General features: G+C 45.7%; 1 long non-coding RNA gene across 1 annotated transcript in view; it reads left to right on the top strand.

The window, feature by feature from the left end:
- Nucleotides 1–25,685, top strand: part of LOC137537591 (uncharacterized) — a 51,447-nt gene extending 25,762 nt beyond the window's left edge. The window contains exon 3 of the long non-coding RNA XR_011024631.1: nucleotides 25,387–25,685. This is a non-coding gene — a long non-coding RNA (uncharacterized lncRNA). The remainder of the gene's footprint in view (nucleotides 1–25,386) is intronic.
- The last annotated feature ends 1,363 nt before the right edge of the window (nucleotides 25,686–27,048 follow it).

Below are 27,048 nucleotides of genomic sequence, written 5' to 3'. Positions count from 1 at the left end.
TCGCCCTGAGCTCTCTGTAATTCGAAGACCTCCGGGAGATCTGTTGGTCCCATGTCCCCTGGGCCTGGTGGCCCAGGCAGTGGGCTCCCCAGCCCCAGGCACTGGCGTCCGTGTATAATTTCAACGGAACTTCCTGAGCCCATTTGCGGCCCTGATTCAGGTTGGATTGCTGACTCCACCAGCGAAGGGCTACCACTACTTCCTCTGGTATTAACACTCGTGTCCAGAGAACGGTGATCCCTGTCCCAAATCGACAATACCCAATTCTGGAGATTCCGAGAATGGGCCTGCGCCCACTCTACCGCCGGAATGGCTGAGGACATTAGCCCTAGGCATGATACCAATTTCCGCAGGGATACATGGGGATCTCCTCTGATCCCCTGCACCTCTGACACTAATTTGTCTATCTTCTGGTCTGGCAGGAAGACACGTCTGACCGTCATGTCCCACCTGAGACCTAAAAAAAATCAGACTTTGAACCGGGATCAAATGAGACTTCTCCGAGCTCACTATCCATCCTAATTTGTTCAAAAGCTGAAGAGAAAAACCTAGCACACCTTGCAAGGCTTCTCGAGTCTCGGCCATAAAAAGAAAGTCGTCTAAGTAGGGGAGAACCCTTACATTGTGGAGATGCAGAAAAGACATTACCTCCGCCACAACCTTCGTAAAGATCCTCGGGGCCGACGAGATTCCGAACGGCAGAGCCTGATATTGAAAATGGCATATCGACTCCCCCGTCTGAACTGCAAATCCTAAATACTTCTGAAAAAGAGGGTGGATTGGAATGTGGAGGTAAGCATCCTCCAGATCCACCGTTGCCAGAAAAGCCCCCGGAGACATGAGGTTGCGAACGGAGGCAATGCTCTCCATTCTGAACTTCTTCTCCACAATGTAAGGGTTCAGGGGTTTCAAATTCAAGATCATTCGAAACTTTCCCGATTGTTTCTGAATCAGAAACACTCTTGAATAAAAGCCTTTCCCTCGTTCCAGGATCGGAACCGGACAAATAACCTTCTTCTGGAGAAGCGAGGATACTGAGTCCATCAAAGCCCCCGCCTTGATCTGATCTCTGGGGGAAGATGTGACTGTAAACCGGGAGGGAGGAGGGGAGCTGAACTCTATTTTGTATCCCTGTTGGACCAAGTTCAGAATAAACTCGTTCTTCGTTATCTCTCGCCAAGCTGGCGCAAAGTAGCGAAGCCTTCCTCCCACCGGGATCTGCGCGTCATTTAGAGGGCTTCGCAGCAGCAGAGGCTGGCTGGGATCTATTAAAGAGGAAAGGCCTACCCCTGCCTGCATTGTAGGACCACCTTTTACTTTGTCTCTGCCCTCTACCCTGCTGCTCCTGCCTGAAAAAGGGCTTCTTATTCTGAAAGGGCTGTTTCCCCTTCTTCTTCTTATCCGGAAACTTCCTGGATTTATTGGATGATCTCTCCAAGACCGAATCTAAATCCTTTCCAAACAAAAGGTTACCCTGGAATGACATTCCACAAAGCTTCTGTTTGGAAGTAACATCTCCTTCCCATGTATTTAGCCAAACGGCTCGCCGAGCCGAATTGATCAGTGCCGCCGTCTTAGCAGCAACCCTGAGAGACTCAGTAGAAGCATCTTCTAAAAAAGCAACAGATTTGATTATTACAGGCAAGCTTTCTAAAATCCTTGCATGAGGAGTACCCTCCTCCAGACGATTTTGAAGCCCCCGAATACACTTATCAAGATTGCGGGCTATACATACTGAGGAAATGGCTGGTTTAAATGAAAAAGATGTTGAATCCCATGCTGTCTTAAGAAGGGCCTCTGCCTTCCTATCCATAGGATCCTTTAAGGCTCCCATATCCTCAAAGGATAGATCTGTATCCTTAGAGCATTGAGAGAGAGGAGCATCCAATTTAGGACATTTACATAATGAATCATGCTCCTCTACATTGAAAGGGAATCGGCGTTTGAATGATCTTGGAACAAACAGCCTCCCCTCCGGATCTTTCCACTGGGCGGCAATAACACTCTTAACAGCCCTGTGGACAGGGAACACTCGGCCTCCCCGATCCTCCAATCCTCTATAAATATCATCCTGAGGAGTAGAAGTTGATCTAGGCTCTTCAATCTGCTCAGAATCATAAACTGCCTTAAGCAGTTCTGAAGTATCCTCCGCGTTGAACAGGTATCTCGGTACCCTAGCCCCCAAATGGTCCTCCGAAGCATCTGACTCCACTAGCTCACCCTCATCAGACTGCTCAGAAATGTCCTCCAGGGATATAGGTGAGGAATCCTCCCCTACCCCTGCATGAGAAGCCCCCAACTCCCCCCGGGGGATACCTGGCAATACAGGTGAAGGTGCCGGCTGGTCCATGGAAGTAGAACCAGTGTGCGGAATCTGAGACTGAGAAGTAACCACTACAGGCTGAGCAGTGGGTACTGGCGGTAAGGCTGGTGATGAGTGCGGTAAGGGGACCATCTGCAGTGGACAAGGAGGTAGAGCTGCTCTAAACGCTGAAAAGGTAGTTGCTAGCTCCTGTTTCATGGATTTCATTAAATCCAATAAAGCAATAGTAGTGCTCTCGGGCCTAGGTGTATGAGACTTTGACCTATTGTAACATTCTACACACAAAGTCTTAGAAGACCCCTCAGGTAGCCTGCCACCACATTTAGCACACTTATTGGTCTTGCCAGAATGCTTCTGTGGCTTCTGAAAATAAAACAGAAAGGAAAAACCCACAAGGGATCCTTAGCTACTGAGTATACAATATAACCCTTATAACAAAGTTACAACAGTCACAACAGTTATAACACCTTACCGGCTGCTGCCCTGTCTCCGCAGTGACAGCCGAAGGTGTCTGTTGTGTCTCTGGAGCGGGCTCTGATGACTGCTCCATGGCCCCTGCAGAGATTCACTGCCTCCGTGCAGTGTGTATGCGTGCTGGGTGGACCGCTGCGTGTGCCACGAGGACGCTGGTGCCACTGCTCTCCGCGTGTCAGCCTCCGAGAGGACGGAAGTGGAATGCCGACAGGCGCCGCCGAAGACCGCCCTCTTCAACTCACGCGGCCAAACCTCTGCCTGACGCAATGAGACGCGTCCCTTCCGGCTTCAGCCCTCGTAATCACAGATGCGGAAGAGGAATCCCGCGTCCACCCAGCCGCTCAGCAAGGAGAAAGAGCGGTGGGAAATGGCAAAAACCCTCCGGCTTCTACCACCCCAACCAGTGGTTTTAGGTATGGCTGCCCTCACTCCACTCGTCAGGTCGCGCCCAGCACAGACCCAAACCGCTCCCCCCTCCAGAAAAATTCCCAATAAGCCTGGTTAATACGAAGTGCCGTCAGGCTCCCCTACCACCAGGAACAACTCCATAGGTGCTTCCGTGGAGAGTCTAGGAAACAAACAAAAAACTGGAGGAGATTGTGAGGGGGTGGAATTTATACTAATTGTTTTTAATTCTTGTCAGGTGTTTCCGATTTGGGAGGGGAGACTTACACAATCTCAAGAGGGCCGTCCTGGAGGACGTAGGGAGGAATCTTTGCAAGATGCTGCACACAAAGATACTGTACACATTCAAAAGATCAGTATCTGGAAAAGATCTGTTCCTGCCAAAGATCCGTTCCTGCAAAATGCATTCATAGTCTATGAGATCTGCAGATCATCATACACACCTTGTTTAACAGACATTCATTTGCAGATCAGATCCACCAGGATGGATTTTTAGATCTGCAGATGATTGTCTGATCTGCAGATGAATGTCAGTTAAACAAGGTGTGTATGATGATCTGCAGATCTCAGACTATGAATGAAATTTGCAGGAACGGATATTTGGCAGGAACAGATCTTTTGCAGATACTGATCTTTTGTTTCTGTACAGCATCTGTGTGTGCAGCATCTTGCAAAGATTTCTGTCTGATGGGGAGTTCAGCTCCATAGAAAAGACTGTGACGGTATGGCTCTCGTACTACATGAAGGGTGGTAAGATTGGTCTGTGATCTTTTATTTTCAAAAGACTATGGTCTGATGTGTGTATGTGGCCTAAGCAACACACTTTCATTCATTTACAAAATTGAAAGTAAATGGATACACATAACACCTCCTGTGTACTGTTCACAGTACACAAATAGAATTAAGTGTGGCAACATCTTGTGTCCAAAAAGTACAAATACATCCACCTACAGTATTTCATATGAGAATATATACATTTTAATTATTTTTTAACCCCTTTCACCCCTACCCCATAGTTACCAAAATAATAAATAAAAGACTAAAAAATATATGTATAAAAAAAAAAAAAACCATATAGTTGCCTTAGGGACTTTTTTAATATGTATGTCATCAGGGGTGTAGCAATAGTCATAGCACCTATTCAGCAGGAGACTTGGGCAACACTCCCTAACACTGCTACTGCCTACTGAGCATGCCCTAGTGACTGCAGCTCAAGCGCTTTGAGTCCGCCAGTAGAAAAGTGCAATACAAATGTTCCTCATCACTCTCTGCTTTACCTCCCCCCATCTTAAGGTGGCCACTAATTGTCCAATTTCTAGTGAAAAATCGTTTGAGCGATCAGAAATTCTGATCGAACGAAAAATCGTTTACTACATCTACTAACCAATCATTGCTTCCTATCTATCACGACCAACAAGAAAATCCAAATTTTGGTTCAACGAAAATTCAATCGGATGATTGTTTTTATAATCGTTTGTTATCGATTGTGCCCATCAACTGAGTTTATTTTCAACCAATCTGATCAGAATTTCTGATCGCTCTAACGATTTTTCGCTAGAAATTGGACAGTTAGTGGCCACCTTTACCCTCACAATTTAATCACCCTAATCTTGTTATTAGTTACCCTAGCCCATAGCTGTCAATACATGCATTCATTTTTACAGACAGATTCTTTCACAATGATCAAATCTGGTGATTATCAACCCCCCACATCGAACATAATTTCATCAATCCATGGCACATTTTTCAATTGGACGCAGTGGTATAGTGGCGGTAGATCGGCGGCCCATAACATTGCACTGAAACACTGCTGTAATACGATTACTATCTGGTGAAATGCTGGCGCATTATGATTATTTCCATGGGGGGCGCCACAGGTTTCCTCGCCTGGAGTGACAAAATGGCTAGAGGTGCCCCTGGGGTAATATCACCCAGTAGCGGACTGTATATTCCTCTTTTCTTCTTCCTTTATTGATGTGTTCTTGGTGAACTCACCCAGTTGATGTACCGTTAGTGTACCGGTAATATATTTTGTTGATCAATAAAGAGATTTAAAATAAACAAAAAATTTTTACCATCCCCAATAAAGCTGGCCTTGGCCTATTTGATCCATATTCTTGTGTGGTTAAAGGGTTATGTAGTATTGGTAAGTTTCCTTTTATTGAATGGATTACATTCCCATGCAACTGTTCAAGTGTACCTGTAGGAAGAAAAAGTCACCTTACAGGGTACTCGCCTTGGGAGGGGGAAGGCTCTGGTTCCGTGAGAGGTTTCCCCATCCTCCTCCACTGGCCCATTTATGCCCTGGGGGACCCCCCCCAAAAAAAACCGCTGGTCGACAGCCCGCACATGTGCAGTAATACAGACCTGCTTAGGCTCTGGCAGAAACCGGCAAGTCCGAGCGAGTTTGTGCAACTGCAAAGGCGCAGTGCAGCCACCCATTGGGGTCACACCACTGGATCGACCTCGCTGAATAGGATGGGGAAGCCTCTTTAGAACTCATAGGCTTCCCCCTCCCGAAATAAATATCCAAAAATAGCCAGTAGCAAGCATCACGGATTTGCTTTAAGATTAATATAATGCTAATATAATGCTTCCTGCTTAACAGTGACATCAGTGACAATGTAGAAGAGGAGACCAGCGGCAAGTGAGAGGCGCCGGCGATCGGAACCAGGGAGGTGAGTTGTTATCTCTGCAGCTGCTGCTGTCTGCATCGGATCGGAGGGGGGAGCACGGAGGGCGGCCTGGAGAGGAAGGGAGGGAGAGGTCGGGCTGCCCTCCCCGCGGCCCCCCCTCCACTATGAGGGGGAGGGGCACCTACCTATCTAGCCAATACTGGGGGCAGCTACCTATCTAATCTATACTGGGGGCAGCTACCTATCTAATCTATACTGGGGGGCAGCTACCTATCTAATCTATACTGGGGGGCAGCTACCTATCTAATCTATACTGGGGGGCAGCTACCTATCTAATCTATACTGGGGGGCAGCTACCTATCTAATCTATACTGGGGGGCAGCTACCTATCTAATCTATACTGGGGGCAGCAACCTATCTAGTCTATACTGGGAGCAGCAACCTATCTAATCTATACTGGGGGCAGCAACCTATCTAATCTATACTGGGGGCAGCAACCTATCTAATCTATACTGGGGGCAGCTACCTATCTAATCTATACTGGGGGCAGCTACCTATCTAATCTATACTGGGGGCAGCTACCTATCTAACCTATACTGGGGGCAGCTACCTATCTAACCTATACTGGGGGCAGCTACCTATCTAATCTATACTGGGGGCAGCTACCTATCTAATCTATACTGGGGGGCAGCTACCTATCTAATCTATACTGGGGGGCAGCTACCTATCTAATCTATACTGGGGGGCAGCTACCTATCTAATCTATACTGGGGGGCAGCTACCTATCTAATCTATACTGGGGGGCAGCTACCTATCTAACCTATACTGGGGGCAGCTACCTATCTAATCTATACTGGGGGCAGCTACCTATCTAATCTATACTGGGGGCAGCAACCTATATAATCTATACTGGGGGCAGCAACCTATCTAATCTATACTGGGGGGCAGCTACCTATCTAATCTATACTGGGGGGCAGCTACCTATCTAATCTATACTGGGGGCAGCTACCTATCTAATCTATACTGGGGGCAGCAACCTATCTAATCTATACTGGGGGCAGCTACCTATCTAATCTATACTGGGGGCAGCTACCTATCTAATCTATACTGGGGGCAGCTACCTATCTAATCTATACTGGGGGCAGCTACCTATCTAACCTATACTGGGGGCAGCTACCTATCTAATCTATACTGGGGGCAGCTACCTATATAATCTATACTGGGGGCAGCAACCTATCTAATCTATACTGGGGGCAGCTACTTATCTAATCTATACTGGGGGGCAGCTACCTATCTAATCTATACTGGGGGGCAGCTACCTATCTAATCTATACTGGGGGCAGCAACCTATCTAATCTATACTGGGGGCAGCAACCTATCTAATCTATACTGGGGGCAGCCCCATTAGTGTATGTGTGTGGTGCGCTCACACGCAAAGAGGATGAATTGGGGGGGGGGGGGCGCCAAAATCTGGTTATGCTCAGGGCGCTGTGAAACCTAAGGCCGGCCCTGACTGTAATCCAACTATCCCACCATCAAACAAGAATAAAACAAAATCCACAAGTTTGGTTGCAACAGCAGGCTTCATCGAGCCAGTCAGTGAGCTGCAATCACAAAGAGAAACATCATTCAAAGAGAGATATATGGTTGCATTGAGCTGGTTACCATGTATAGGAATTTATGCAGGAATTTGTGTATCAGAGGGCTGCACAGCTGTATCACTCACACTTGGTGTGTATGCATTTTATGCTGCAACAGGCATGTCCATTTTCCTTCTTCTCCCCAAGTTTGAAGAATAAGTGGTATATTAGAAATATTGTTTATTTTATCAACATGACCATTTTCAAGCATATTGATACGTTGGTGACAGGAGCTCCCCCTAGTGAACAATCCCAATATTATTTTTGCTTTCTTATGGGAAAAAAATGACATTGAGCATTCTGGGAGGCATTCTTGCACAGGCGAGAAGGGCTCAGGCCTAGAATTATGGAATGCAGACACCCAGCCACTGGCAGCATTTCATAGGGCCATTTATGTGCTGCTGTCTTGTATCATGGGTGATAAGAACCCTGCCCATTCTGCTCTACTAGTCCAGAATGTTTGCTGATTGTATAGGGTGTTCTCTGAACAACATGTAGAAGTGAAGGATAGCAGTTTAGGAGAAATTTCTGCACATATATTTCGTTTTTCACATGAGCTCCGAATCTGAAAATTTCTCCTTTAGCTCGAGCGTAAGCATTGCCGTAGCTACAAATCTCGGGGTCCCAATGCAGAATTTTCCTCCCCCCATTAAATAGCCAGGAGTAGGTGCTTCCAGTATAGGTAGCCAGGAATAGGTACCTCAGTATAGATAGCCAGGACCCCACCCCTTATAAAACGCAGGCAGCATCAGCCTTTTCACTCACTCATGTGGGTGCAGTAATTAGAGAAGGGAGAGAACCTGCTGACATAGGGAAAGCTTAGTTAGGCTCTTGTGTTAGGCTTGTTAGGTTGCTCTTTTTTTCTGATACTTATTGCTAAAAAGCACTCCTCAACAGCTCTTTTGAGAGACCTGTGTTGCATATATACAGCCCTGTCAGTCAGTCGCAGCTGCTGGACCTTGGCCCCTTGGTAATTCCTACTGTGCAACTGCCAGGCCCAGCACATTCAGGGTCTATCTGTGTGTGTGATAGCTGCACATTTGTAATACCAATCACTGCATACCCACCTGTTCAGTGCACCTACCTACCTACGTGAGCGCACGCAGTTTTATATACCACCATTTGCTGCACCTGTTCATGGTACCTGTGTGTGTGACAGCTGTACATTGTATTGATATCAGTCACTGCATACCTGTTCACTGCACATGTGTGACTGCACATTGTATTAGTCAAGTTCGTGCATACCTTTCACTTCATCCCCCCCAATATGGGGAAAACAGGCAGAGGCCTTCCACCCGGCAGGTCTGTTCGAGGTCCTGCTGTCATGATTTTGTGCGGCCCTGGACCAAAGTACAGTGTTCAGAAGGCGTGTGCCATCAACCCCCAAGATTGTCAGGATGTAGTTGACTATTTAACACAGAACACCTCATCTTACTCAGCTTCCACACAGAACCGTGACATATCTTCCTCCTCCTGCTCTAATTCTGGCACCCCACTTAACACTCAGTCGGCCGCCACCACCAAAGTGCCATCACCCCAGGGCTCAGCGGTGTGGAAATGTTTTTGTGTGTCTGCCTCAGATGAGAGCAATGCCATCTGTACTCTCGGCCACCAAAAATTGAGCCGTGGAAAGACCAAGACCCGCATAGGGACAACTTCCTTACGAAGGCACATGATGACAAAGCACAAACTGCAATGGGATGACCACCTGAGGAAAAGCAGCACAAAAAAGCAAAGCCACACACCACAGTGGAAGATACCAGGCCGCAATTATTTCTCAAAAAAAGGTGATACCCAAACTGTACCGTGATGTTGAAAGTCAAGATGGCCTGAGCAGTTTGCCGGCATACTTTGGTGGTTTGCGTTCGAGAAAGAACGCAAACTTTTCCGGAAGTTCGATTCGCCCCCATAGTGCATCATTAGGGTGAACTTTGACCCTCTACATCACAGTCAGCAGGCAAATTGTAGCCAATCAGGCTACACTCCCTCCTGGAGCCCCACCCCTCTTATAAAAGCCAGGCAGCGTCAGGCTTTTCACTCACTCATGTGCCTGCAGTAATTAGAGAAGGGAGAGCTGCTGTGCAGAGACCTATAGGGAAAGCTTAGTTAGGCTCTTGTAGGCTTCTTAGCTTGCTCCTTGCAGATTCTTATTGCTAAAAAAAAGCACCCCTCAACAGCTCTTTTGAGAGCTAATCTTGTTCTTGTGATTTTTTTTTTTTTGTGGCCCACTTGGATTATATACAGCCCTGTCAGTCGCAGCTGGCCTTTGGCCCCTTGGTGGTATAATTACTACTGTGCCAGGTGCACATAATACCCATCACTGCATATACCTACCTGTTCACAGTGAACCCACCTACCTACGTGAGCGCATGCAGTGTCAATGTGCCTGTCCGGTACCTGTCTGTGTGTGACAGGTGCACATTGTAATACCCATCACTGCATATACCTACCTGTTGTGTTCAGTGCACCCACCTACCTACATAAGTGCACGCAGTGTGATATACCACTCCATGCATACCTGTTAACTGCACCTGTGTGACTGCACATTGTATTAGTCAAATCAGTGCATACCTTTCACTTCATCCCCCCAATATGGACAAAACAAAAGGCAGAAGCAGGCCACCTGTCAGGTCTGTTCGAGGTCACGCTGTCATGATCTCGTGCGGCCCTCGACCAAAGTACAGTGTTCAGAAGAAGGCACGTGCCATCAACCCCCAATATTGTCAGGATGTAGTTGACTAACACAGAACACCTCATCTTTCTCAGCTTCCAAACGGAAGCGCGACATATCTTCCTCCTCCTGATCTGATTCTGGCACCCCACTCAGTCGGCCGCCACCACCAAAGTGCCATCACCCTAGAGCTCAGCGGTGTGGACATTTTTGTGTGTGTCTGCCTCAGATAAGAGCAATGCCATCTGTACTTTCTGCCACCGAAAATTGAGGCGTGGAAAGACCAAGACCCGCATAGGGAGAACTACCTTACGAAGGCACATGATTACAAAGCACAAACTGCAATGGGATGACCACCTGAGGAAAAGCAGCACACAAAAGCAAAGCCACACACCACAGTGGAAGATACCAGGCTGCAATGTTTTCTCAAAAATGGCGATACCTAAACTGTACCGTGATGTTGAAAGGCAAGTGGTGACATCTCTGGCACACAGCGTTGGGTCAAGGGTCCATCTGACCACGGATGCCTGGTCTGCAAAGCACGCTCAGGCCTGCCTGAAGACTAAGTCAGTCCCCACACACAGCATCTCTGCCTGCATACCGTGTGACTACCTGCCCCAAGACTAAGTCGCTCCCCACACAGCACCTCTGCTTGCAGGCCGCTTGACTGCCTTCTCCGCCACCACCAACAGGGTCCAGGACTCCAGGTGAATTCCTGAATTTTTAAGGCCGCTGCTAGCAGCGGACGCTATCCTACCTTTTCTGGTGTGTGTACATGCCTGCCTAATTTTTCTGCCTGCACTGCAGCTGCAACAACAAAACAAAAAGGCATGTACATGTGCCAATTCCCCTTAGTAATCATTACCTTGCCGTGGTGAAGGGGCTTGCGTATCACAATGAAGCAATGACCGACGGTTATATGAGTGTTTCAGGGGGAGGGAGGGGGGGGGAGGGGGGGGCACACCCAAGTTAATAAGGTTGTTGCTTCATTTATTCTCTGTTGTCACTGTTGTTCTATCAATGAGCTACCACAGCCCGGCAACCATATGGGCTTGAAAACCGCCACGGCCTGCATTCTCGCCATGGTGCATGGCCGTCACTACACAAACAGCTGTTTGTGGTGCGTTACACAGTGAGTTTGGTGTGTCAGTGTGAAGCAGTACTCTAATTACACTCCCTGATTGATGTGTACACATGAAAGATGTTTTAAAGTACTTTAGGCCTGCAATTTAGCATGCAATGTGATTTCCGCCCTTAAAACGCTGCTTTGCGTCAAATCCAAATTTTTCCCCGGGACTTTTGGTGTCTATCCCACTTATCTATGCAAAAACTCAGATGTTAGACCCCTTGAAACATCTTTTCCATCACTTTTGTGGCCAGCTTAAGTGTTTTTAGTTTTCAAAGTTCACCTCCCCATTTAAGTCTATTGCGGTTCGCGAACGTTCGCGCAAACCGAACTTTTGCGGAAGTTCGCGAACCGAAAATCGGAGGTTCGGGCCATCTCTAGTTGAAAGGCAAGTGGTGTATCTTCTCTGGCACACAGCGTTGGGTCAAGGGTCCATCTGACCATGTGGTCTGCAAAGCACGGTCAGGCCTGCCCGAAGACTAAGTCAGTCCTCACACACAGCATCTCTGCCAGCACGCCGTGTGACTGCCTGCCCCAAGACTAAGTCGCTCCCCACACAACATCTCTGCCTGCAGGCTGCTTGACTGCCTTATCTGCCACCAACAGGCTCATGGACTCCAGGCGGATTTCTGAATTTTTAAACAAGTTATCTAAAACAGATTGACAGAGCGCTCCATAGTGTAAAACCATATGAAAAGTTTAATATGCGCAAGTGCAAATGTACTCACAAGATTGAAGTTAAAAGATTGCATGTAAAGACAGCAAATGGGCACATCCTCCCGCTGATAGTGTTTTTTAAACTACTGTGCCCAGTGCCCTAGCGTGATTCGACTAAGGCAGGGATGCCGAAACGCGGCATCACGCTAGAGAACGATACGACAGAGGACACGCCCCAAACTAGTGAGAGGACCATTCCCGGTCGGAGAACGGACGCTTTGCTGCCGGCCACAGCCTAGCGGTGCCCACACTTTCAGAGGGAGGATGTGCCCATTTGCTGTCTTTACATGCGATCTTTTAACTTCAATCTTGTGAGTACATTTGCACTTGCGCATATTAAACTTTTCATATGGTTTTACACTATGGAGAGCTCTGTCCATCTGTTTTAGATAACTTGTTTACTACACCCTATTGAGAGAGCGATGCCTAGAAACTTGACACTGAAAGCGAAGCAGAGGGATCTGACTTTAGAAGCGCTAGTCATTTAGCACTTTCCTGAATTTTTAAGGCTGCTGCGGCCGCTATAATAATTTTTTTGGTGCGTGTACATGCCTGCCTAATATTTCTGCCAGCACTGCACCTGCAACAACAAAACAAAAGGCATGTACATGTGTCAATTCCCCTTCGTGATCGTGCCTTGCTGCGGTGAAGGGGCTTGCGTATCACAATGAAGCAATGACCGACGGCTATATGAGTGCCTCGGGGGACGCACACCCAAGATAATAAGGTCATTGCTTCATTGTGGAAAGACCAAATTCGATCAGCTGGACAGTCACTGTTCTGTCATTGAGCTACCTCAGCCCGGCGACCATATGGGCTGGAAAGCCGCCATTGCCTGCACTCTGGCCATGGTGCGCACCAGTCCAGCACGGCCGTCACTACACAAACAGCTGTTTGCGGTGCGTTACATAGTGAGTTTGGTGTGTCAGTGTGAACCAGTACACTAATTACAATACCTGATTGATGTATACACATTCAAGATGTTTTAAAGCACTTTAGGCCTCCAATTTAGCATGCAATGTGATTTCTGCCCTTAAAACGCTGCTTTGCATCAAATCCAGATTTTCCCCGGGACTTTAGCGTGTATCCCATTCCGCCATGCAACTCATATGTTAGACCCCTTGAAACATCTTTTCCATCACTTTTGTGGCCAGCATAAACGTTTCTCGTTTTCAAAGTTCACCTCCCCATTGAAGTCGAAAAGTTTGCGCGAACCAAACTTTTTGCGGAGGTTCGCAAACCGAAAATCGGAGGTTCGAGCCATCTCTACTCAGTAGAGATAGCCAGGATTAGATGCCTCAGTATAGATTAGCCAGGATTAGATGCCTCAGTATAGATTAGCCAGGATTAGATGCCTCAGTATAGGTAGTCAGTAATAGGTACCTCAGTATAGATAGCCAGGGATAGATACCTCAGTATAGGTAGTCAGGAATAGGTACCTCAGTATAGATAGTCAGGAATAGGTGTCTCAGTATAGATAGTCAGGAATAGGTGTCTCAGTATAGATAAGTTAAAAATAAAATAGGGTCACATAAGCCAACTAAAGTATACCAAAGATCATCTTTATTCATAAATATCTACAAAAATCCCCCATAAATACATCAAATATCAGCAAAACGTATCCCAATCAATTTAAAATCACCATTTGCGGAGCATTCATAGCTGTATGCATGTGAGCTATAGCAAAATGCACTTGTATGTATGCTGTAGCTTGTCCTGGCCAGGATATAATACTATACCAGTATCACACGTCCACGCATACTCACTCCTTTCACACTAGTGCCATATGTGGTACAACGTTGGGGGGGCCCCTGTATCATAACAGTGGATTCCGATAGGCTATTTATCAAACAGGGTGAAGTTCCATCAGTTGTATACAGAACGTCTGCCGCTGCGCATAGCCTGGCAGTATAGGTTTGATCTCACCCGTCTTGTCGTCCACTTGTGACCTTTGGTATGTCCCTGGGTCAAATTGTGTTGCCACTTGGTCCTGCTCGGGGTGCACTGGGGTCAGCTATCAGTCACCTCTCAGCACTATACCCCAGCAAAGTGAAGGATGCCAGCCCGGGATCCCATAGGCAGTGTGTGTGGAGAGATTCTGCATCACACGAATCCGCGTTAGCTCCGCCCACCGATGCGTTTCACGTCCTCATTGGCTTATGTGACCCTATTTTTTTTTATTTTTAACTGATCTATGTAATATAGGGGTTTAGCCCTCCCCCATATCTTTGAGGGGAGTTGGTACCAAAATATATCTACAATTTAGCTTGGTCCATGTTTAACATCGTCTCAGTATAGATAGCCAAGATTAGATGCCTCAGTATAGATAGCCAGGGTAGCCAGAGGGGGGGGGGGGGAGATACGCAGCAGCACGGAGCCATCAGATACTCACTTTGCCCACGTTGCACGCGCTGCATCTACAAACTTCTTCCTGTTCTTGCGTTCCATCTCACAGTAAGAGCGCCCCCTAGGGCACTGTGGCATGTGCACCCGGAATATAATTACACAATGTGTCCCCCAAAAACTCAATTAGGCAATGCGCCCTCAAAACGTACAGTGAATAGACAATGTTTGCCAACAAAACAATTAAGATTTGTGCCTTTGAAATATTATTAGGCCGTGTTGTCCCAAAACAGAATTGAGTCTTATACCCTGACATATAATTAAATATTGCCCCTAAAAAAATCAATTAGTTATTGTGCCCCAAAATACATTTAGGTAGTGTGCCCCTCATAATTAAATGGTATGTCCCAAAACATAATTAGCCAGTGTGCTCAAAAACAATAACAATTAACCAAAACTAATTACACAGAATGCCCCTTATTAAAAGGCAGTGTGCTCTCAAAATAGAATTGGACACTGTGCCCCCAAATCACTGGTGCTCAGAGGTACTTCTAAATATTGTACAGGACCGCTTGGACAGTGCAAATTCATATGTTTTTGCTTATTTTGTAAGTATGCAAATTTAACCATGTCAGTACCTGTGTGCGTTTTTACATTGATTTTAGTTGACAAAGTATGCAAATTCGCATGAAATAATTTGCACAGCGAAAACACATGTGAATTCCCTATTGATTACATGCATTCGCACACCGCCCAATTCCTTCAACAGATGACTGTTGAAGGAATTGGGCTGGATCCACTGGCAGCACTTTTCTAAGCACTTGTGATTTGAAAAGCTCTTGCTAATGCAATGCTATGGGTGATTATTTTTTTCTTTAAATCACATCCCTTAAGTGGGATCACACACATAGCTTTAAATTAGCAAAAGCTTTTTGAATCACAAGCACTTTGAAAAGTGCTGATTGTGGGTTCCAGGCCTAAATATGTTTTCCCTATGTTGCTGTCACATTAAGTAGTGATAATCTGACAGGTTTTGGGCTAGTCCTACTTCTCATGGGGATCCTCATTTATTTATGTTATTTCTGGGGGATAAATATACATTTTACATGAATGTGTTTTACATTTTACATTTTTTTGTGATAATATTCCTCTAAAGTAAACCTGAACTGAAAAATGTTTGCAAAAAGCAATTTTCTGTGTTTTAATAATCCTACCTAATAAGAGACAAGTGTCCCTGCGTACACTGTCTCTGAGTCGCTGGGCCTGTGCCTTTTGCTACTGCGAATGTGCGCAGCATGGACCCAGACAGCCGTTGGGACGTAAGGATGGGGCCAGTTAGCCAGGCGGGTATGTGCGCGATTGCGGGCGCACTGGTGCATGCGCGCACAAGTGGCAGGTGCGCGCGTGCGAGCGGTGGGCATGCGTGGTGTCAAAAAGCAGACCTAGAGCCGGTTTTTAAACTGACTTGGGTCTACTAGTGGTAAATAGAACATTAGCATTAGCAACATAGAACAGAGTATTATTTTTGATTTTCAGTCTAAGAGTGGAATTTCCAAGACTGGATACTAAACAACAGCTAGGACAGTCTGATTTAAAAATCTACTTATTTCAGTTGCAAACCAGTCATAACGCTTTTTAGCACTAAAATGTTATCAACAGTCATTTCTCATCCATATAAAAGCGTTTTATCTTCTGTTTACTTATCAGGACAGCGGGTTGAATTCAACAAGCTGTTTGCTGCTTCATTTGCATGGATGACAGCACTAGTTTTTTAACATTTGCTATGCAGGAAAGCAGAAAGGGACTCCAGATAATTTCTAGGTAGGGCTAGTAGTATATGTACCTTTGTTTATCTCATCATGTCACATGTCAGTTCAGGTACCCTGTAAGTAAACGTTTACTGAATCAACACCAATGTTTCCTTATATCTTACAGTCATTAGTATTCAAATATTGTTCTACATGAATCGGAGTATAGAAATACAAACTTAAATCCAAACCTGCTTAATTATAAGGAGCGTTAAACAAACCGCTCAGTGGTGCTGCGTCTCATGAACACAATCCCCAACCTCGAATCCATAATAATTAATTGCACAATAAAAAGTATAATGAAATATAAGGCTGGGCTTTCCTCCTGCCCCTGATGGTTTCTCTGGGGTTGGTCTGAGGTCTGCTACTGTGCAATGCACATTATATTTCATTACGCACTTTATTGTTCTGGGTTAGAGGTTGGGGATTGTGCTCAGGAGAGAACGTAGCAGCGAAAGTAGCACTTTATTTATAGGATTTATCATTGCATTATAATTAGGTTTATATGTACTAAATTAGGTTGGCAATTGTGTCCAGATTTATGTAGAGCTCTATTTATGTACTGATGACTGTGCGATACGTGGACATATAGTCAGCAGACTTACACAGGAGAAAGAGCCCCCAGGAAAAGAATGGGATAGCGACTGTAGTTTGTTCTTTAGTTGAATTTGCATCTAGGCCGTTACACTGTGACTCCCTGTGCTTCCACTGTCCCCCTTAGTCCCCTTGTGCCTCCATTCAGGGCCGGGCCGAGGCAGAGGCAGGAGAGGCTCCAGCCTCAGGGCGCAGTGTAGGAGGGGGAGCACAATTCACTCAGCTGTCATTCCCCATTGTGTTTAAAGCAGAAATAAATAAGAAAAGGGGATACATGGCAATGACTGCAAGCTAGATAACTAGAGATTAAGGGGTTGGTGGGGTTGCGGGCACTGGGGCACCTCTTAGCCCAATATAAATCAGTGTGTGACGGCCGGGTGGGAGGGATGGAGGGGCGCACTTTGGTGTATCAGCCTTGGGTGCTGAAGGACCTTGTCCCGGCTCTGCCTCCATTGTCCCCCTGTACCCCCTTGTGCTTCCAGTGCGCCCCTCTGTGCAGAGCCAGTCTTCCATAGGGGCAAACTAGCCAATTGCCCAGGGCCCCAGAGCTGGCTGATGCCTCCCCCTTCCTGTCACCCCAATAGTGGTCCCCCAGGGTACCATTTCTCTGCAGGTTATTTCCCCAGAGAAGTTTTCCGCTAAGTGCTTGAATTTTAGAGGGACCATGTGATACAAAAATAAAGAAATTAAAGCGATGAAAGTAAACACAGTGTCTTTGATTGCAGTTACCTGATCTGCTTTGTTATAGTGTAATATATCCCCCCAGTGCAAGAATGCAAGCTCCCTGCAATTCTGTCCACCAACCTATTTGCAAAGATAAACCTATTTGCCTTTCCCTTGGAGGCAGTGGCTGGCTCTACCCACACTGTGATATCATGCCAATTCCACCTTCTCCCTCGCCTGCCAACACTGTTGCCAACCGCCCATAAATTTAGTGGCATACCCCGTACATTTGTATGCAAATTTAGCTGCCCGTGAATCCTGTAAGGAATTTGCCATCGTCCATAAAAGAGCAGGAGGGGAGGCAGCACAGAGAAGAGGGAGCAGTGGGCACAGCAGCGGGGAAGGTGGGCCGCACCCCCCCTTCCCTCACATGGCGCTCCGCCTTCCTCATTCTCCCTTCCAGAACTAAGCATTGTAGCAGCGGGCAGGAACTTACCTTTGCCTCATTCCAAGTGCCGGAGGAAGTTCTGAGTGCCGCTGCTCTGGTCTAGACCAGACCAAACTAGCGGCAACACAGAGCTTCCTCTCGCGCCTGGAAGAAGACAGAGGTAAGCTCCCACCCGCTGCCACAATGCTTAGGTCTGGAGGGGGCTGCAAGGAAGGGAGAGCCCCAGGTGAGGGAAGGGGGGGGGAGATGTCCCCCCCCCCCCCCCGTTCCCCTCCGCTGTGCCCACCACTCCCCTTTCTCTGCGCTGCCTCCCCTCCTGCTGGGGGGGACACCCAACGTCCCGGCTACCTATTCTGGGGACACCTATACACCTGGCTACCTATTCTGGGGACACCTATAGACCTGGCTTTCTATTCTGGGGACACCTATACACATGGCTACTTATATTGGGAACACCTATAGACCTGACTATCTAAACTGGGAAAACCTATAGACCTGGCTGCTTATACTGGGGATACCTATAGACCTGGCTACCTATACTGGGGGCACCTTTTTTGGGAGAACTGCTGCCAGATTACTTGTATTTTTGGGGAACCACTGCTGCCAGATTATGTGTATTGTGGGGGAACCGCTGCTGCCAGATTACATCTATTTAGGGGAACCACTGCCATATCTGTATTTTGGAAGAACCTCTGCCAGATTATGTGTACTTTTGGTGAAGTGCTGTAACATTACATGTATTTTGGGAGCAAACACTATGGCAGAGCTCAAACTTCCCCAGCAGACCTTTTACAGCACCTGCTCAGTCATGTCATGTATATTCGGCCCCACCCATGACCACGCCCACATTCTGTTAGTGGCCACGCCAGAGAGGAAAAGGGGAAGTTCTTATCAGTGAGGGTCACACAGTAGTCACTTCCTGTCTGAGTCAGGACTGAGTCGGCCTCTTACATACCTGATATTTAAAGGACACCCGAAGCGAAAATAAACTAATGAAATAAATGATTGTTTCCATCTCCCTTCTCCTAAAAATGACTTAAGATATTCCACATGTTTATTTTATGTTTAAATCTACTTTTTAAGATTTAACTGTTTTATCTCAATAACACATTCATTGAAGTATGCCAGAGCTGAAATCTATGAACTATTGACCCTTGGTATCACTTTCCTGCTCTCAAAAGCCATTTTCTGCTAGGAAAAAGTGTTTTATAGTTGGAATTTCATATCAGTGAGGGTCACACTGCAGGCACTTCCTGTCTGAGTCAGGACTGATTCAGCCACTTACATACCTGATATTTAACTCTTTCAGGCAGAGAAAGAAAAAAGAAACAGCATAGTTATTAGTGTGCTAGGCACTGTACATACCCATGTCTATCTCATCATGTCACTTCGGGTATCCTTTAAGCGTATCAGCCAGATTTGCCATGAATCTGGCTTTGCAACTTTTACCTTCTTATCCTTACTGCTGACTATCTTACATGCCTGGTACACACATCCAAATTTGATTGGCCAATGATAGACATATTCCACTACTTCCATGTAGTATGGCAGCTTACCTATCTGCTCATAGTAGTCAAAATCCGTTGGCCCTCATCCTACATGGAGGTTGTATAATTAACCAATTATTAGCCAATCAAAATTGGATGTATGGAATTTAGCTAAAGCCTAAACTTAAAGCGGATCCGAGATGAAAAACTTACTATAACAAGTAACTTGTCTATATATCTTATCTAAAGTTTAGATGCTTTACATAGCAAAGCTAGCTGCAAACAGTTTTAATAGAATAAGATTATTTATTCCTGTGGTACAATGACAGCAGCCATGTTGTTTGTAAACATTACACAAAGGCAGCCTTATCTGTATCTTGAGCAATCAGCCTAATCCCCTCTTCTCCTCCCTCCTCCCCTCTGCCTCTGAAATCAATGGCTAGTAACACCTCCCCCTCCTCCTGCCCAGACTGAGCTCCCATGAGCCCTTGCTACTGCCAAGGCTCTCTGAAAACCTGTGGGCGTGGCTTTTTTAGTTTATAGGGAATTACAGTATTAAAACAAAAAAGTATTTGGCTTGAGGAATGCCCAATAAACAATAGGAAAGGAACACAACTATGCAATGTGTAAAAGTTCATCTCGGATCCACTTTAAGACTCCCTAAAACAATGTGAAGGCTCACATTGCCACAGATACAGACATAGCAGTACTTTCTCTCTTTTATATTCATATGTTGTACCAACCCAGGACCAGTTGCAGGATCCACTGCCACCAATTGGTTACCCGTTGGGGGAAGGGGGGCGGGCACAGAGAAATGTCCCCTTCCCAGACTGTGAATGAAGCTGTGCATCAATTAGGCATGGGCAAACTCGGCCCTCCAGCTGTTACGGAACTACAAGTCCCACAATGCATTTGATTTTATGAGTCATGACTGTGGCTGTCAGACTCCTGCAATGCGTTGTGGGACTTGTAGTTCCTTAACAGCTGGAGGGCCAAGAGCTGTGAAGGAGCTCCGTGACTCAGCCATCCATCCCAGCACCTGCAACCCACCACAAGCCGGGAGAGGTGGTAAACCGGGCGGATCACCCAGATGCAGCGGAGAGGTAAATGGAGAAATACCTTACTCGCTCGGCGCATAAGGGGAAGGAAAAGCCCAGAAGGCAAAGAAGGCCCAAGATGGCGGCGGACCGCTCTAGGCACGGTTCCCAAAGCTCGGGGAGGGCCTCTCCTACGAATATATGGGAAACGGAGAGCATTGATGACATCCCGCAGACTCTGGGCAGCAAGGATTACAAAGCCATAGCAAAGGAGGTAGCCAAGCAGATCGCTCCGGACCTCCAGTCGATTGTAGAGGGGGCGGTGAAGAAGTTGCTGAGCCACATCACGCGGCAACTACAAGATCATACAGGCCGGATCAATGAAGCGGAAAAGCGCATTCAGCAGTTTGAGACAGACCTGGAGGCGAATAATAAACACCTAGAGGAATTTCGCAGATCTAATTGCTTTTTCCAGGAAAAACTGGAAGACCTGGAAAATAGGTCTCGCCGCAACAATTTGAGAGTGGTGGGGCTATCTGAGAAGCATAAAATTACTTCTGTGAGCAGACCCTACCGGAATTATTGGGTGTGACAGCCCCTTGCAAAGCAGAGAGCGCGCATCGGGTGGGTCCCCCACGGGGGAGAGAAAGACAACAAACTGCCGCGCCTTGTAATGGTCCGTTACCTGGACTAGAAGGACAAACTTAAGCTTTTAACAGCATTCAAGTCTCTGCGCGAACCCCTTTTGTATGAAGACAGGTGGATCATGTGGTTTAACAACTACTCTTTCGATGTCTCCATACGGCGCCAAGCCTTTAACCAGGTATGCTCAGATCTGGTGTCACGAAAGCTCAAATTTGCCCTGATGTATCCGGCCACTTTGCGCATTACTTGCAAAGATGGCTCAGAATAGATCTTCAGCAGAGCAGAGGATGCAGAAAAATTCCTACAGAGCCCAGAAGCTAACCGCAGCCTACGGAGGGCTTCACCGCTTCGGAAAAATGATCAACAGGCAGACACCTGAAGATGGAACAAGAGATTGTGAGTTTACCTCAGGTTCACAACATTTACTGTTCAAGGTTTTGAGTTACAGCTAGTTGAACATAGGGTTGCAGATAGTTTAAATAGCATGGTCTCAATAAGTTGAGATGGCTGACGGGAGCTAGGTATGAGGCCGAAGTGGATGGCTTATCGTTCATGGGGGGGGGGGGGGGGGGAGAAGAAGGAAGTTCTGAAGAAGTGACGAGCTGGAACTTTCAACATCATTGGTATTGGGATCGGGGGGGGGGGGGGGGGGGGGATCAAGAATCTGTCTACAAACATCCTTGAGAACTTGTCAGCTCAAGAGGGGGGGGGGGGAAACCACTCTCTGACGGAACCTTAGTTAGCTTAATAGAAGGTTGCAAAAAGAGTCCTTTAAAAAGTATGATGTGTATGTGTTCCCTGACAGTTTTTCTTGTGCTTTCTGATGCCCAGCCATCTACCACATCGAAGCGATGTGGAAATTATGTATATTAAGGTAGTATTGTGGAATGTGAAAGGCCTGAGATCTCCCACAAAGATCTCAGGTACTTAGACATCTAAAAAAAATTAAGGCCAGATATACCGCTGCTGCAGGAGACTCACCTAAGAGCAGAGGAGTTTAAATTTATGCAGAAATTCTGGGTAGCCCATTGTGTTGGGTCTCCTGCAGTAGACAGAAAGGCGGGGGGTACTTATTCTGATAAGTAAAAAAATTACAGGCCAGAATAGAGGCTTTGCAGTCAGACGATGCGGGAAGATGGCTGGGTGTTAGAATTCATCTTCCAGCAGGATCCCTAATAGTGTTTAATGTGTATGGACCCAATGGGGATAATAGTAGATTTTTCGGTAACCTGCAATGGGAGCTTACAAAGCAAAATATAGACACAATGATTTTGGGCGGGGACTGGAATGAGGTGGTACAGATATCTGAAGATAGATCAGGTAATACAGTAAGCAAAAAAATAACTAATCTGGAAAGGTTCAAAGATACCCTACAGTTGATGGACATATGGAGATATATGCATCCCTATGATAGGAATTATTCGTTCTATTCCCCAATGCACGGAACATTTTCGAGAATAGATCAAATATTCCTGGGAGGACAGATGGTGGGAAGAGCACAAAAAGCAGAAATTGAAGATAATAATGATCTCGGACCATGCCCCGGTGTGGGTAGAACTGCATGAGAAAATACAGAGGGGACATTATGTTATATGGAGGTTCCCGTCTCACTTGTATGGGGACGAGGGCTTCCATCAGACATTACAAGGATGGTGGCTAAAATATAGGGAAGATAGCAAAGGGCACGGGGACAACCCTCATCTCCTTTGGGAAACGGCTAAGGCGGTACTAAGAGGTAGGATTATAGCTTATACGGCCACTAAGAAAAAGCAAATGGCTCAGAAATATGCGGAAGCGGTTACAAAAGGGAGGGTGGCATACCATAGCTATAGGCAGACCCCGAACCCCTTAACTAAAGAAGCTTGGCTAAAGGCGAAGGCAGCATCAGACCATTGGTTCAAGGAAAGGGAACTATTATTAAAGCCGTACCAAGACCTTAAATATCACAAATATGGAAGTAAAGAAGGACACTTACTATCTCTAATGGCCAGGGGCCAATTTTCCCCTTTAACACTTCATGCAATAAAACAGGGCGGAGGAGTTTTAGTACACCACCCAAAGGAAGTTAAATCCACCTTTGAACAATTCTATAGGGACTTGTATACCGACCCAGTGGCATATAGTGCTCAGGATATACAACGGGTGCTGCACCAAATTAAACTCCCGCAACTTACACAGGATCATTTAGCAGAACTAAATGCAGATATAACAGACAAGGAAGTGAGTCGGACTATAAAAAGCACCTGGCCAATCACAAAGCTCCAGGCCCAGATGGGCTGCCAGGGGAAATCTATAAAATAATAAAGAAAGAGACAGCCCCCTTACTGGGAAGAGTTTATAATATAATACTAAAAAGGAGAGCAGATGCTACCGACAGGAAACGAAGCTTACATCAAATTAATATTAAAACCAGGAAAGATCCCAGGATCCTACCGCCCTGTATCCCTTATTAATCAGGATATGAAGATCATGACAATAATAATGGCAGACAGATTGGCACAGTTTATGCCTATGTTAATTGACAAAGAGCAGGTAGGATTTACAAGGGGAAGGGCAGCTGTGGCAAACATTCAGAAGGTGCTGCTGGTTCCGGAGCAAGCTAGGGCGTACCTAAAAACATCAGAATAGCGCTATTGTAACATTTGACGCAGAAAAAAGCATTTGACGCAGTTAATTGGAAATGGACAGTACAGGTTTTGGAGAAAATGGGATTTCAGGGGGCATTTCTGAACAGGTTTAATCTTTTATATAAATCACCACAGGCAAGAATCTATACACCCGGATTTTTATCTGGGCCTATTGTACTACAGCGTGGAACCAGACAGGGATGCCCCTTGTCCCCCTTGCTTTTTAATATTGCTCTTGAGCCAATAGCTATAACGCTGCACAGAAAGATTGCGGGTATTCAAATAGGACAAATGAGATTAGTGCAGACCTTGTTTGCCGATGATCTGATGTTGTTTCTTTCAGACCCCAAGTCACAGCTACCGCAGGCATTGGATATTATTAGGGATCTAGGAAGATTCTCTCGTTTTAAAAAAAATGATAAAAAGAGCAAAATTTGCTAACCAACAAGATTTGCAAGGCCTAGAAATACAGGTTGCCAGAGATAAAATAAAATATCTGGGAATAGAAATAGGCAGAGACCCAGCCCAGACCTAAAGCCGGAATGTCACTCCACTGATAAAATCTGTGATAGTGCAATTACAAGGTTGCGATAATATCCCACTCGGAGTAGCGGGTAGAGCGGCCCTGGTAAAGATGGTCAGCTTTGGGAGGCTATTGTACCCCATGCAGGTGTTACCACTTTTATGGAAACACGCAGACGTAATGGCCTTAAACAAGGCTATTACAAAATTTATCTGGCATAATAAAAGAGCCCGAATCAAGTTAAGCAGACTACAAATCCCGAAGGAGATGGGGGGGACTAGCCGTGCCGGACATTAGAGATACAATTTAGCATGTGTATTCAGGCACGTTAGGGACTGGGTGGCAGGGACAGAAGAATTTTCAAATACCACTTTGGAACGTCATGTGGCTGAACCTTTCGAGTTGACAGCTTTACTTCATGCAAAATGGGGATCTTTGCCTCTGTGTATAAAGCATAGTATCATCTACAGAGACACCCTCATAACTTGGAGAGATGAGAAAAAAGTTTGGCTTGTCGTGGAGAATCTCTAAGTATCTAGCTATAGTGGGAAACCCAGATTTTCAACCAAGCCTAGTGCAGAAGAGCTTTGAGAGATGGTAAGCCAACGGCATAACTAAATTAGGAAACCTCCTAAATCTTGAAACTCATAAGTGGCTAACATTTTCGGAAGTGGTCCGTCAATATGGGGTTCCAAAGTCGGATTTCCTGTCCTATGAACAGATTCAATCATAGGTCAGAGCACGGTTGAGAAACATATCCTCAGTGGCAGGTATACTCCCTTTTGACAAATTTTTGAAACCTAGGGGGGAAAAAAGAGGTCTCTCTCAGATATACAAAGAGCCTTATCTGAAATAGGTGCACAATCAAAAGCCATCAGAAATATGGGGAGGTGGAATAAATATTTCAATGTTCCCAATATAGAAACACATATCCTAGAACGCAATAATCGGTTTAGGGGGCTAATTTTAAGTGAGAAATGGAGGGAGCCCCATTTGTTGATTTATCAGGCAAAATATGCATTTAACATCACGTATAAGACACCAAGATTAGGATATACAGTATAGAATGTTGCCCAAAATGTAACACTCCTAAAGCGGATATGGTGCACTGTATATGAAATTGTCCAGTAATACAAACCTATTGGGATAAAGTCATACTATATGCAAATGAAATAGGTAAATGCAAAATTCAAAAAGATCCTATGTTGTTATTCAACAGATGGATATATCCCACTTCACACTCTGTCTGGGATCTTCAAGAAGAGTTGAGACACCTGATGACAATGGAAAAGCTGGACGCTAGTATGCATAAAGACAAGGGAACTGGAAAATTCTGTAAAAAATGGAAACCATTCCTGCTGAATACCATGTCCAATCGGGAATTGCAGAATGTGGTGACTCCTTTCAAATATACAACATGGTATCTTAAAGGACGGATTGCCAACACATTGGGTCGCCTGGATTTTAGTGACTAATGGACAGAGATAAACCTACAAGGACTAAACTTTCATACTGGAAATTACCTAGGGCGGTTCAACCGAATAGGTGAGGTCAGAAAGTGGTTGGGGTGGGGGGCGGGAGATATGTTCTGGCTAACCTGTTTGAATGGTGCGTTGGGCACAAAAACCTGTTTATATGATATAATGGTTACTGACCAAAATTATGAGAGAAAAAATAATAAAACATTTGAGAAAAAAAAACAAAAAAACAAAACAAAAACAGAAGCAGCTTTTTTTTCTAGCTGTATATCGATAAAAATGATTTAAAAATGATTTCATTGTTCTCTATTAAGTACATTAATGGATTAGTGAATTAAACAGCGATTTTTCTTTATTGTGATTTGTGAAATGGTTTACAGAAAAATAAATGAGGTATCGACAAAATCCAAGCAGCATTACCAAAACTACTTTTGATAATGTAAAACCTGTATCTAAATGTTTTGTGCTTTTTTTGGTATCTCAGTTGAATTCTCTTGGTTATTGAAATCTTCCATTGTGCATATTTCAGACATAACTAATTAAAGATTTCTTTTAAATGTGAACAAGGTTCACTGTGCCTTATCGTGGCCATACCTAGTGGGCAGTAGTGCCTGGATACACTAAAGGGGGGGGGGGGGTCTGCTTATATACACTGAAAGGGGATCTGACTATATACACTAAAGGGGGGGGGGATCTGCCTACATACACTAAAGTAGGGGATCTGCCTATATTCAATAAAGGAAGGGGGAGATGTGCTTATATACACTGAAGGGGAGGATCTGCCTATCTACACTAAGGGGGGGGGGGGGTCTGCCCTATATACACCAAAGGGGGGGGAATCTGCCTATATACACTAAAGGGGATCTTGCACATGCGTGTGATGAGGATGAATGGGGGGGGGATGAATTGGCACCAAAATCTGCTTACGCTCAGGGCGCTGTGAAACCTAAGGCCGACCCTGCCTGTAATGTCACAAAAAAAATAAAATTGCATAAGAAGGGGGAAGCTTCTTGATAGTCCAGAGGCTTTATGATCTTTCAAGGAACCCACTGTTGCCGTGATCCATCCAGGTCCCTCTGAACATATCTGACAAGCTTGTCAGAAATACATCCTGGCTACATTCTCCACAATGTAAGAGTATGGCCGTGTCTCCAAAAGAGGCCAAACAGCTAATTTACAGCTAGCTTAGACTTACTGCACAGGTGTGACCATACCCGCATATGTGCAGGAGCAAGGCTGAAAACTAGAAGAGGCACCTATCCAGTGATCGACTGACCATAGTGTGGGAGAAGTATGTGGGGAGCTTCTGGAGCAACCAGAGGCTTCCCGCTACTTTGGTAAGTAACTATTTTTCTGGAAACAAATACAGGTTTGCAACACTCAAAAAACAACAACAACAAAAA

This window comes from Hyperolius riggenbachi, chromosome 11 (genome assembly GCF_040937935.1).
Source record: "Hyperolius riggenbachi isolate aHypRig1 chromosome 11, aHypRig1.pri, whole genome shotgun sequence".
Lineage (NCBI taxonomy): Eukaryota > Metazoa > Chordata > Amphibia > Anura > Hyperoliidae > Hyperolius > Hyperolius riggenbachi.
The sequence above is the reverse complement of the archived record's forward strand: the minus strand, read 5'-3'. Positions and strand labels throughout refer to the sequence as shown.